Source organism: Carassius gibelio, chromosome A19 (assembly GCF_023724105.1).
Source record: "Carassius gibelio isolate Cgi1373 ecotype wild population from Czech Republic chromosome A19, carGib1.2-hapl.c, whole genome shotgun sequence".
NCBI lineage: Eukaryota > Metazoa > Chordata > Actinopteri > Cypriniformes > Cyprinidae > Carassius > Carassius gibelio.
The window spans coordinates 24,137,942-24,150,182 of record NC_068389.1 but is presented as its reverse complement, the minus strand read 5'-3'; the positions used below and the strand labels follow the sequence as shown (position 1 = coordinate 24,150,182).

Genomic DNA, 12,241 nt, shown 5'->3' with positions numbered 1-12,241 from the left:
ACGAATACGCGTATCGTTACACCCCTAATATATACATTTATATATTTATTATATCTAAATATTTTGCTCACAGATCATTATTAACATTCTGTATATAATAAAATTTTATTTTCTCTCCCCTTTTTTATTATTTTTATTTTTATTTTTAGCTGAAAAGACGTAAAGGAAGCCCAGTGGTGTTTCTGGAGAGGGATTCCTTCAGAAATGGAGAAGACAGAAAGCTGTGGAGGCAGATATTTGCAGCAGTAAGTCTGTGATAGTTTGTCCCTTTTATCAAACATTCCCGCTGTTATAATTTGTACAGCATTTGTTGTTTCTTAAACTGTTGCACTGTCCAAATACCCACACTTGCCATCTTTGCACTTGACCACTTGATTACTTATTTGACGTCTTTCCTGTATTTGGCCTAGTGTTCGAGTGAGCATGATGACCACAAGTGTGTGTCGAACTTTTCATGACCTGATGACTGTGTTTCCCAATCCTGATCCTGGAGAACCCCAGCACTGCACGGTTTTGGTGTCTCTCTTATCTGCCTTGGAGTCTTCACTGATGAGCTGATGAGTTGAATCAGGTGTGTTTGATCAGGGAGACATCTCAAATGTGCAGTGTTGGGCTTCTCCAGGACCAGGATTGGGAGCCACTGCCTTATGGGACACTTATGTGTTTACAGAGATTTTTAATATCTAATTATCAATATTTCACATACTGTACATTGGACAGCTTTCCGTGACCTCTTGTGAGATCTCGGCAAAAAGTCTGACGATTTATTCCAAAACATGCATGATGGGATACACTAAGCTTTGTATAGCGCTCCGGAGCAGTATTGGAGAGGTTTAGTGTGTGTTAAGGACACTGTGCTTTGGCATTATTAAGACCGGGGACAGTCTCGTTCACACACTGTCATGTACACACACTCTCAAGCGGCCAAGACTGCAAGTGTGGGTATCTGGACGGGGTCAAAGTCTTAAAAATGATCCCTAAACACAGTCGCACATCACAGTCTTAATAATCCAGTTTAACACTTGTATGATATTGTACAAGCCCCAGGACGGTCTCATCTGACACTATCAAAAGAATTCATATGACTATAGCTTGCTATTAATTACTTGCTTTCAATAATGGATGCATTTAACATTTAATTATACAGCATCTTTACAGAGGCTGCTTTTATGGTCTAAACAAAACACAGTGTAATGTATAAGTTGAATGTAATGTAATATTTCCTTCCTTTCTGTCTTACAGGATTGTTTGCTGGTGACGCTGTAGTCCTCCATCATGCACAAGGACTCACCTCGTTAACTCTTTTTTTCCCCCGCACACACAGAAATGGTTCCTGGATCAGCGATTAGACTTTGCAGTGGTTTGATTTTTGCAGAAGATGTAACTTTTATTTTAATTCTAAGCTCATAATGAATACATTACAGAACCAGTGATGAAAACAATAGTTAAAAATAGTATTTTTTGTATTGATAAAGCATTTTGTTCTTTTTTTCAAGCTTCATACAGTAAACCTTTTAGACTTTAATTAAGAGTTTTAGTAAAGGAGATATTCATACACAGTCATCCCCTAGCTCCAGTCATGAAGTGAATTCATAATGTTATGTCAAAGCTAGCAGGTGTTTGTTTTCCTGAACACTTTCTCTGTCTTTCATTGTTCAGACAATCAGTGTTTATTTGATGCTGAGCTGATAGAGTCTTATAGATGATATTGCACACTTGACATGCATGCCTTCATGGTGTTTTTTTGTGAGTTTGAAACATTTACATTGTGTTGTATAACATTTTGGTCAATTTAATTTTTAAGAAAATTGATCTTTTTCCAGTGTTCTCTGAAAGACATACTGTATTTACTGTTTTGCTTTTTAATAAAAGCATTTTCATTTGCATACTGAAAATAGTTAATGTTTAAAACATAACTGCCTTTTTATTCTTTATGGTGGCAAAAACGAGCTTGGTGACAGAGGATGCAGTGTAGTAATTTGGTCATGTTTACTTTAAATGAGTTTGACATATCAATAAATAATGGAAGATCCTTACAAAAATATGCATGTTTATTATGCTTTATGTATTTATTTGTTTGTTCATTCATTCATTTATAATTTCTGTTTTTATTCCTAGAGTTCAAATGGTAGAGAATGGTAAATCACAGAAACACAAATGTGAACAATTTTAACTTTAAAACACAATGTAATATGCAATGTAAATTTTAGAAGCACGTCATTTGATTAGTAAATATATTTGTCTTTGGTCAAAAAAAAAAAAAAAAAAAAAATCTTAAAAATGTGTCTTCTATTTAATGAGAGGAATCTATCTGTTGGATACAACTGCGACTGCTGGGCATGTGCACATCAATATTGCCCAATTGTTGTCAAGCTGAACAACGGAGGAAGGTGTAGACGTTAATAAAACCAAATCTAATAAGTAGCAAGCTTAATCTATTGTTAACCGAATCTATCCCTTCAGCCGGAAAACGAAAGACATCGGTCATAAATGGATGAGGAAGTGTGACGCTGCTGCTCAGCTTTGATGTCATTGGCTATGAATTTTCAGGACAGTCTGTGGTTGGACTATCTTTTAACCCATATTAAACAGCGCATCATGTTAAAAAGTATGTTTTGCTGCTATCATCACATTAGTAATATATTAAGTCAACAATGAAGTGTTGCTATCTTGAGAAAAATGACATCTTTAGCGAGATCTTAATCCTAACCCTAAGCATAACTTCAATGAACTACAATAAAACAGCCCCCTAGTGTTGCCTTTCCATAGATAGAACGACGGAGGCTTGTGGGTAATGTAGTTTAAAACTTTTTATTAACGAAACAAAATAAATTATTTGTTTTAAGGAAAACTGGATATCTAAATATGTTTATTGTGCAAACCTCTATGATATATTTGAGAGGCAGGCTGAAATGTGGTATTTTACAGTGAGCAATATTTAAAATGCCTTTATGCCAGCTTTCCATTTATTTCTGAAAACTGAGCTCAACATTATTTTATCAGCATAGCATAAGTAATAATCCTGCCCATTTTCTCTTTGATATGTTAATTGGACTCTGATTTACAGCCATTTGAAATGTACAGTTTTGGGCTCTTCCGGGGGGTGCTACTGGGCCCCTGGGGGTAGAAGGGCAGTAAAACCTACATATATGTATTCTCCTCATCATGGACAACAAACTGAGCTGAGTCACATTTATATCTGACAGTTTTCATAGTCCTCTGTTTTCTATTCTATTCATCATGACTATTATACCTTTTGACAGGACATTGTGAGGCCATCTGATGAAACATGGAAAAATTAGAAAGAAATGATTTAATAATGAAAATAATAGATTATTTCTTTGATTTTTGAAGTAAATGGCAAGAAATATAATGGATGAACTTGCAACAACTTGCCTTTATATTCCCCACTGTAAAGCAGTAATCAAGGACAATGTATACACATTGTGATACTTCACTATTACACAAGGACAAATTCATGCAGTGCTAAGAATATTAATTATATATATATATATATATATATATATATATATATATATATATAACTAATTAGGAAAAATCAGTGTAGAAATGTCCTCCTCACCCCCGTATCTTGCTCCTCAGGTGCTGGACATCAGTAATGTGCCTGCTCTTGGTTTTAATGCAGTACAAGATCCACGTTGATCATTCCTGCTACATTCTCAGTTATCCCTCAAGTGTTTGTAACTATAAAGCCCATGGCACCATCTTGTAATGCAAAATAATTAATCTTGTAACTCCCTTTATTTCACAAAAAATTTGCATATTTGCTACTAATATATGAAAAAAATTACTTTCTGGTGTACTGATGTCCCAGATGTTATTAATCAGATGAAAAATGTTTATGTCTTAAATAAAAAATAATCCCAATAATTAATATGTAGTTTTTCCAAGTCTAAAATAAACACATATGAGCCTACCTAGTAAAATTATGTATTTACCAAGAATCTTCAGAACACAATATTCACCATTTTCATTTTATTAAAGCATAGACTATAAAGTTGATAAAGTAGCATCAAGACAAATAAGATTCAATGAAAATAATTATCATCAAAAATACATTAACCTCATATATAAATCAGTTCACACAGATGAGTGATGAAATGTCCTTAAAAGTCACACAGTCCCATCCAGTCAACTGTGATACAGATCATGTGATACATATAAGACATGTGATACTGTTCCAGAAAATAATGATTCCCATCATCACATCTAAACTGGTTTCATCTGCCCATCATGATCTTCTTCTCTCGTGTCTGGAAAGCAGTTTTGTTTCTCAGCCAGAGGATCTCTCAGTCCTAAGATGCCAGACCTGGTCAAAGTGAAACAAGCAATCCAGATGAAGTTGTTTAATGGACAGAGAGCTCAGCTTATGTTCTGTGCGATTTTACCCTTGTAGTACTGTACACTTACCATTCTTCAAGCTGTTTTAAGATCTTTTGAGAAGCTTTATCTCTGAAGACAATTTACCACATCCTCTTCTTTCACTCCTTTCAAGAGCATCACTTGGTCAAAACCCCTCATTTGGCTGATGAGATCATCTGTACAAATTAAAATACTGCAATAAATATGTAATTCTGCAAGAATTAAGAAAAAGTTACAGAGGCAAAGGTCTTGCTCATGAGACTGCATTAGCATGTGTAGTTCTCAAAGACTCTAGAATTCATCTATTGTTGCAGTAAATGTGTTTTCTTCCTCTAGAATCTTTCTCCAAAGTTCCTGACTTCTCTCACAAATGTGTTTTAGTCTATGCAGTGTAAGGCCTGGCTTCAAACCAATCAACTATCAATTCACAATTTATAACATAACATTTACAAAACAATGAAATAATGTCAATTGGTGTTTATATCAACTAAACCAATTTCATGATACTTGTCTACTTTTAAAACAGGTGTGTTTTTAAAAACATAATATTAAAAATGTCCAGTCACACTTTGCTAACATGCTGTAAATGTAATAGTATAAAAAGAAATCAAGGCTGACATGACCAGTTCTGTGAGAGATCATCATAAAATGTTGTATAACACAGCATTGCTTCAACACACACATACCAGAGGACTTCTGTTTGCACAAGATGGCCATCTTCATTTCTCATCCTGAGCAAATCATTTCCTTGGTCTTCCTTCTCTCCTGTGAAACAAGATAATCTCTACTTACTCTGTGTGCAATTAATATTGCTCATTAAACATAATTAAGTTAATTTAAAATAAGATTCAGACCAGAGCATTTGAGGAGTAAATGTTGATTAAAAAATATTCTAAACAAATGTACCTGGGAAGAGCTGATCATGGCAAGATTCGCTGAGACTCAGTAATAGCGCTTTTAGTTTTTAGGAAGGTTTGTGAGGGTTGGCTCTTCAAATAGCTGTTGAGCTCGATATTTTAGACAGCATAATCTGCAAAAAATCCTGTAAGACAGAAAGAAGGAAATATTATTAATTACGTGCAACTTGTACATTACACCTCTGTAAAGATGCAGTATAATTAAATGTTAAATGCATCCATTATTGAAAGCAAGTAATTAATAACAAGCTATAGTCATATGAATTCTTTTGATAGTGTCAGATGAGACCGTCCTGGGGCTTGTACAATATCATACAAGTGTTAAACTGGATTATTAAGACTGTGATGTGCGACTGTGTTTAGGGATCATTTTTAAGACTTTGACCCCGTCCAGATACCCACACTTGCAGTCTTGGCCGCTTGAGAGTGTGTGTATGTGACAGTGTGTGAACGAGACTGTCCCCGGTCTTAATAATGCCAAAACACAGCGTCCTTAACACACACTAAACCTCTCCAATACTGCTCCGGAGCACTATACAAAGCTTAGTGTATCCCATCATACATGTTTTGGAATAAATCGTCAGACTTTTTGCCGAGATCTCACAAGAGGTCACGGAAAGCTGTCCAATGTACAGTATGTGAAATATTGATAATTAGATATTAAAAATCTCTGTAAACATATAAGTGTCCCATAAGGCAGTGGCTCCCAATCCTGGTCCTGGAGAACCCCAACACTGCACATTTGAGATGTCTCCCTGATCAAACACACCTGATTCAACTCATCAGCTCATCAGTGAAGACTCCAAGGCAGATAAGAGAGACACCAAAACCGTGCAGTGCTGGGGTTCTCCAGGATCAGGATTGGGAAACACAGTCATCAGGTCATGAAAAGTTCGACACACACTTGTGGTCATCATGCTCACTCGAACACTAGGCCAAATACAGGAAAGACGTCAAATAAGTAATCAAGTGGTCAAGTGCAAAGATGGCAAGTGTGGGTATTTGGACAGTGCAACAGTTTAAGAAACAACAAATGCTGTACAAATTATAACAGCGGGAATGTTTGATAAAAGGGACAAACTATCACAGACTTACTGCTGCAAATATCTGCCTCCACAGCTTTCTGTCTTCTCCATTTCTGAAGGAATCCCTCTCCAGAAACACCACTGGGCTTCCTTTACGTCTTTTCAGCTAAAAATAAAAATAAAAATAATAAAAAAGGGGAGAGAAAATAAAATTTTATTATATACAGAATGTTAATAATGATCTGTGAGCAAAATATTTAGATATAATAAATATATAAATGTATATATATATATATATATATATATATATATATATATATATATATAAACTGATATGAATAAACTGCAAGATGGAAAAATACATGTTTTATTATTTATTTATTTGTTAAATTGATTTATTTTATTATTTTATTTTATTTTTAGATTTACATTAAAAGGTATTAAAAGCATGGTACAGAACATGTGATTACTGTGATATCTGTCATATAAAAGCACATAAAAACACTAACATTACAGTGATACAAACATAGCTGGTTTGGTGATTATTGTATTGTTGTACTGATTATTAATATACCATAGTAAAACTACAGTTATAGTTACTAATGTCCCGTTTAATGTGTTTTAACTTCACATTTCATTTATTACTATTGTAAGTGTCGTGATTACCATGATTTTACTACAAATACAACTTACATCATTGATCCTGAAATTAATAAATAATAATTAATAATTAATATAAAACGGATCGAATGTCTATGGCACGTCACGTGACAGATAGAGTTTAGCCAGACTAATTAGCAGCTGTGTTCATTTATTTAAACGCAATGAAACTCAAAGACAGCCGCGGATGACCGATATAATACAGCGATTAAACATATGGCACTAATCTGATTAATAAAGAAGACAGAATACATTTTAAAAAGGCATTAAAAGAGCGTAATTACGACTACTCACCCAAACTGTGGAACTGTCACTGATAGCAAGTATCGCGATGTGTGCTGAATGAGACTTCTTGAACGTGATTTCATAGCGATAAACATCTCATGCCCTCGTGTCGAATTCTGACGCCAAAAGTTTCCCACTGAAAGCAATGAAGGTCGCAGTGCTTCGATATTCGACGCCGAGAGGCACATTTGGCGTCATAAACGTGACGCTAGGGGCGCTTGACCATGCTTCGGTTTTTGACGCCTTTGGAGTGAGAATGGGTTGTATGAACATGAGTTTGAGATTGAAGCATGCACAGGCGATTTCAGCAAATGGTCCTAATTTCCATACTGCTGCTGTTATGTGTGTTATTTGATGATTTTCCCCCTTTGCCAGATGTAGAGGTGAGCGTGACCTTGATGGCAGACTATCACATTATCATACACTGAGCATGTGTGTGTGTTCATGTGACATATGCATATATTCCTGCTGTTATTCCTGCAAGGAACAATTCTTAATCTACCTCATTTAGTGTGCTTTTGTAGTTCTTCCAACTTAATTTAATGGGTTTCTTTGTTTTTGTGGTTTTAAATTCACACCGTTCCATCCTGGGAGAGTGAAAGAGCGACAAACAGCAGAAAACAAGAGAGAAACAGAGAAGTTTCAGCAGCAGGTGTAGATGTCTGACTCTATTCAGGAAAAAATCTTTTTTGAATTAGAACAGTGTGTTAATTTGATTGTTTATGGAGGTGTTTCAGTAATGAAAGGGATGAGTAAATGATCAGGACATGTGGAAGGAGAATAGCATGTGCATGTTTTTTTTTTTTTTTTTTTGGTTTAACGGTCACCATTTCCATTCACTTTTATTATTATACTAGATATTTTCTGTATAAGTAATATATAAAATAATACCCAGCATATATCTTAGTTTGTAATAATTTTTTTTGTTTTATGTTTTTGAAAGAAGACTCTTATTCTCACCATGACTGCATTTGATTGAATAAAAATACAGTAAAAACAGTATGTTTTAAAATGTAGTTTATCTCTGTGATGTAAAACTGAATTTCTAGCAACATTACTCCAGTCTTCAGTTTCATGATCCTTCAGAAATCATTGTAGTATGCGTTGATTTCATATTAATTATAATTGGTACTCATATATTAACAGTTTGTGCTGCTTAATATTTTTGTAGAAACCATTTTTTTTTTATTCTTTGAGAAATAAAAAGAACAGCATTTATTTTAAATGGACATTTTTTGTATCAATATAAATGTCTTTATTGTCAGTTTTGATCAAATTAATACATCCTTGCTAAATAAAGGTATTTATATTTTTTAATTATTATTATTGAGTACCAATAATTATTTATTATAATTGAGACTGGAGTAATGATGCTTCAGCTTTGACATCAAAGGAGTAAATAGTGTTTTTAAGTATATATATATATAAAAAATAAAATAAAAAAAACATTCAAATAGAAAATTTTTAATTTTACAAATATCTCCTTTTTTTATTTATTTTTTGATCAATAAATGCAGCCTTGGTTAACATAAGAGGCTTTTTTAAAATACAAACAAACAAAGAAAAAACACGCACACAAAAAAATCTTTTAAATGGTAGTGTATGCAGTGGTGGAATATACAACCTACTACAAGAAGTGAATTGGCTCCTTCATGACAAATGGACCCTGGACAGATTCATGATCCTAACATAAGGACAGATAGACCGACAGCAGCATTATACACTTGTGCACTTGTACACACTTTTGTGGACCTATATATATATATGATGTAAATATGTATTCGAGCAGCCATATGGATGCGTTCAGAGAGTGATAATGTGTGTGTGAGCTATTTTTTGAAGAGGGTTTGTAAATGGGCTCTTGGATCCCAGAGGGAGTGTGTGGTGAAGGGTAAAGCATCTCTTACACACATATATACACACACCCACTACATTAATTTTATTAGCAATGCTAGAAGTCTGATACCTAATCTGAAAACCTAAAAATTTTTTTTTATAATTATTAAAGTGTCTTCTAACATGTTCTTACATGTGCAAAGCTACATAACATTAGGGACATAACATTAGGTAATTCTTGGTGGTTACCAGGGTTTTTGTGTGAATTTTAGGGTATTGCTACCATATATGGTCCAACCAGACCAGGTCAAAATAGCCCACCTTCAAGTGTAAATTGAACTCCAAGTCTTATTTAAATCACTAACCTTAAGTCAATTAGTGTGGTATAGTATGGTATGGATCTCACTGGTTGTGTCAGGTCACAGGTTTTGTTAACTGGAGCATTGTGCTTCAGCTGAGTCCCCATCCAGACCTCTACACTGTCTAAATATTACTTAAACCCAAATGTCAGCTCTTGTTTTAAACACAATTCCAGCTTTTCTCCTGACGCTGGCACCCACATGAGCCCCCAGTGGCCCGGAGATGTTTGTGGATCATGGAGCATGTTGGCTCTGTGACTCCATTATAACTGGACCTTATTATGAGATTATTATCTATTCAGAATGAAATTTGTCACAGTGCAGTGAGTTGAATGATCAAGTTGGAGGATGCGTTTGCACGCTGCAGTGTTGTGAATCTAATTGTCTTCTGTTCCGGAGTCTCTGGCTTTAACTGGATGATCAGCAGATTGCTTAAACCACAGAATATTGTAGATTGCCTGCCAAACTCCAGCAAACTCTTTCCACTGTCCATCATGGGCACAGAAGCGGTTTGCAGAATTAGAGCGATCAACTTTTTGTTTTTTGTTTTTTTTTCAGTAACATAACACCATGGTATTGGATGGTAATATTGTGGTACTTTAAAATATATACTGGAATTAGTTTACCATGATTTTTATATGGTGCTACCATAGTATATGTAAAATACTATGGTACTCTCTGGAGCACATTGGAGTGCCATATAAATAGCATTTTGTTTGAATTAAAACTACCCTTAAAAAAAGTACTATGGCAATACCATGGTACAATATGTTAATGCTGTAATATATTTATATTTACCATGGTACTGAAATTAATTCTGGAATTATCATGGTACATGTCCAAAATGCCATGGTAGTACCGTAAGTTTTGTAAGTGGAATCATTCAGTAACTTGAAGTACTACATAAATACCACAGTATGTGAATTTCTATTCATATGAGCACAAGTTCTACCCTGCGTCTCCCACTGTTCAGTGTTGGGCGGTTCCTGTTAACTTCAAGTTTGTCAAAGCCATGTGTTTTAGGATGACAAAAAAAAAAAAAAAAAAGATCAGGACGTCAGGTCTTGTAAATGAAACTTCATCTCAGAGCTAAAAGGAATGTCAGGGTCCATGAGCCCTCAGCTTTAGAGCTGTAATGATTGGCCACTTCAAATAAAGCAATTATCAGCAGCGGAGCGAGAGCACCAGTGTAATGTCATACGCACGGCTATTCACGTCGCCCCGCGTCACAATAAACAGATTGCCTTTGACAGCTCTGATGTCTGCAGACACTAATGCGCTGTTTAGAGCTTCAGAGAGCTACTGGGGGAAGACAAATTCAATTTGTCCAGTCTGACAGGTGGATGTCGAGAAAGAGAGCGAGAGCTTGAAGGGTGAGTGTGATGAATCTGATTGGAACACTTTTAATCCCAGACATCACCTCTAGCCTCATTTATGGGACACAGCTAATTTCATCTGTTGAGGATGTGGTCACTGGTTATTGAGATTAAAGAACAATTTTGTATTAGAGAGTAATGAATATGCATTATAAGTGCTTATTAAAGGTGAAGCGTGTAATTTGTTTTGGCACTATAGTCTTGGTTTCTTATTCATCTAGTCTTTCCCAGCTGTCTGCCATTGGTCAGTCAAACAGAGAGTGCCGCCCCAAACTCACACAACTGGTTGAGCTATAATAGGTTTGGTCAGGATGGTTAAACAAAAGCTTTGATAATGCCAATGTTTTGATAGTGTCATAGTATAATTTACATTCTATTATAGTTTATGTACTTTTTTAATCAAAAAAAAAGCTACATTTTTAAATAAAAAATACAGTAAAAACAGTAATATTGTGAAATATTATTACATTTCGATTATCGATATTGAGTTATTTTTTTGGATTCTAATGAATCGAAAGTTCAAAAGAACATCATTTATTTGAAAAAGAAATATTTTGAAACATTATAAGTGTCTTTAGTCTTTAATGTCACTTTTGATCAGTTTAATGTGCTCTTATGGAATAAAAGTATAATTTTTTTTTTCAAACAAAAACAGACAAATAACTTACTGATTCCAAACTTCTAAATGGAATAAGTATATATTCCAAGTTGTTCATAGACAGTTGTGTTTACTGACAATTTCCCCCTCCAAAGCCCCTCATTTGAGTCCAGTTCAAATTCACAACATGGCATGCCAGCTTTGTGAGCTGCAAAAGAGGGGTGATTTTCAGTGAAAAATGAACTAAATGTTGTTTATTTGTCACACAACTCCGAACAGTACAAAACAGTACATTCATATGTTTTTTTTAATACACTTTTTCAATGGTGTTATGAACTTCTTTGTAGACCCACGTAAGGTTTCTTCAGAAATCCTTTCTTTTTCTGTTGAGATAATAACAGCAAATGGGTTCAGTATGACAAATGGTGAGAAAATAATGACAGAATTTTCATTTTTAGGTTCTTTATTCCTTCAGTTGTTAGCAAAACTTTTTTAGCCTTTGCATGTCTTTCTCACCCAGTGTGTGTGCAGTCTCTGCAGTCATTGTGCCTGTCTCTGACAGCTGCCTGTGAGGTCAGTCTCATTGTCAAAGTGAAAAAACCTCCATGTGCCGACTTTTTCATCTCAAACAGAGAATGAGGCTTTCTTCTCGGACGCTTTATTGTGCTTTCCAAACAAACTGAGCTTTATTAGCGAGTGTAATAAGTGGCACTGAGGTCTCTGAGATCTTTTTAAAGAATTAGTGTGAGTTTGAGCATCAGCGTCAGGACACAATCAGCCAAACGATCTGTGAATTGTCCTC

General features: G+C 34.9%; 1 protein-coding gene and 1 long non-coding RNA gene across 2 annotated transcripts in view; one reads left to right on the top strand and one right to left on the bottom strand.

Annotated features, from left to right (window-relative positions):
- The window catches only part of LOC127935476 (KH domain-containing, RNA-binding, signal transduction-associated protein 3), a 127,675-nt gene that overhangs the window by 76,236 nt on the left and 39,198 nt on the right, over positions 1 to 12,241 (top strand). The gene's annotated exons all lie outside the window — the stretch shown is intronic.
- LOC127934853 (uncharacterized) lies at positions 5,918 to 6,472 on the bottom strand. The gene is made up of 2 exons (XR_008147921.1): positions 6,396 to 6,472; positions 5,918 to 6,230 (listed from the first exon to the last, which is right to left on the bottom strand). It is a non-coding gene; the product is annotated as an uncharacterized LOC127934853 (long non-coding RNA).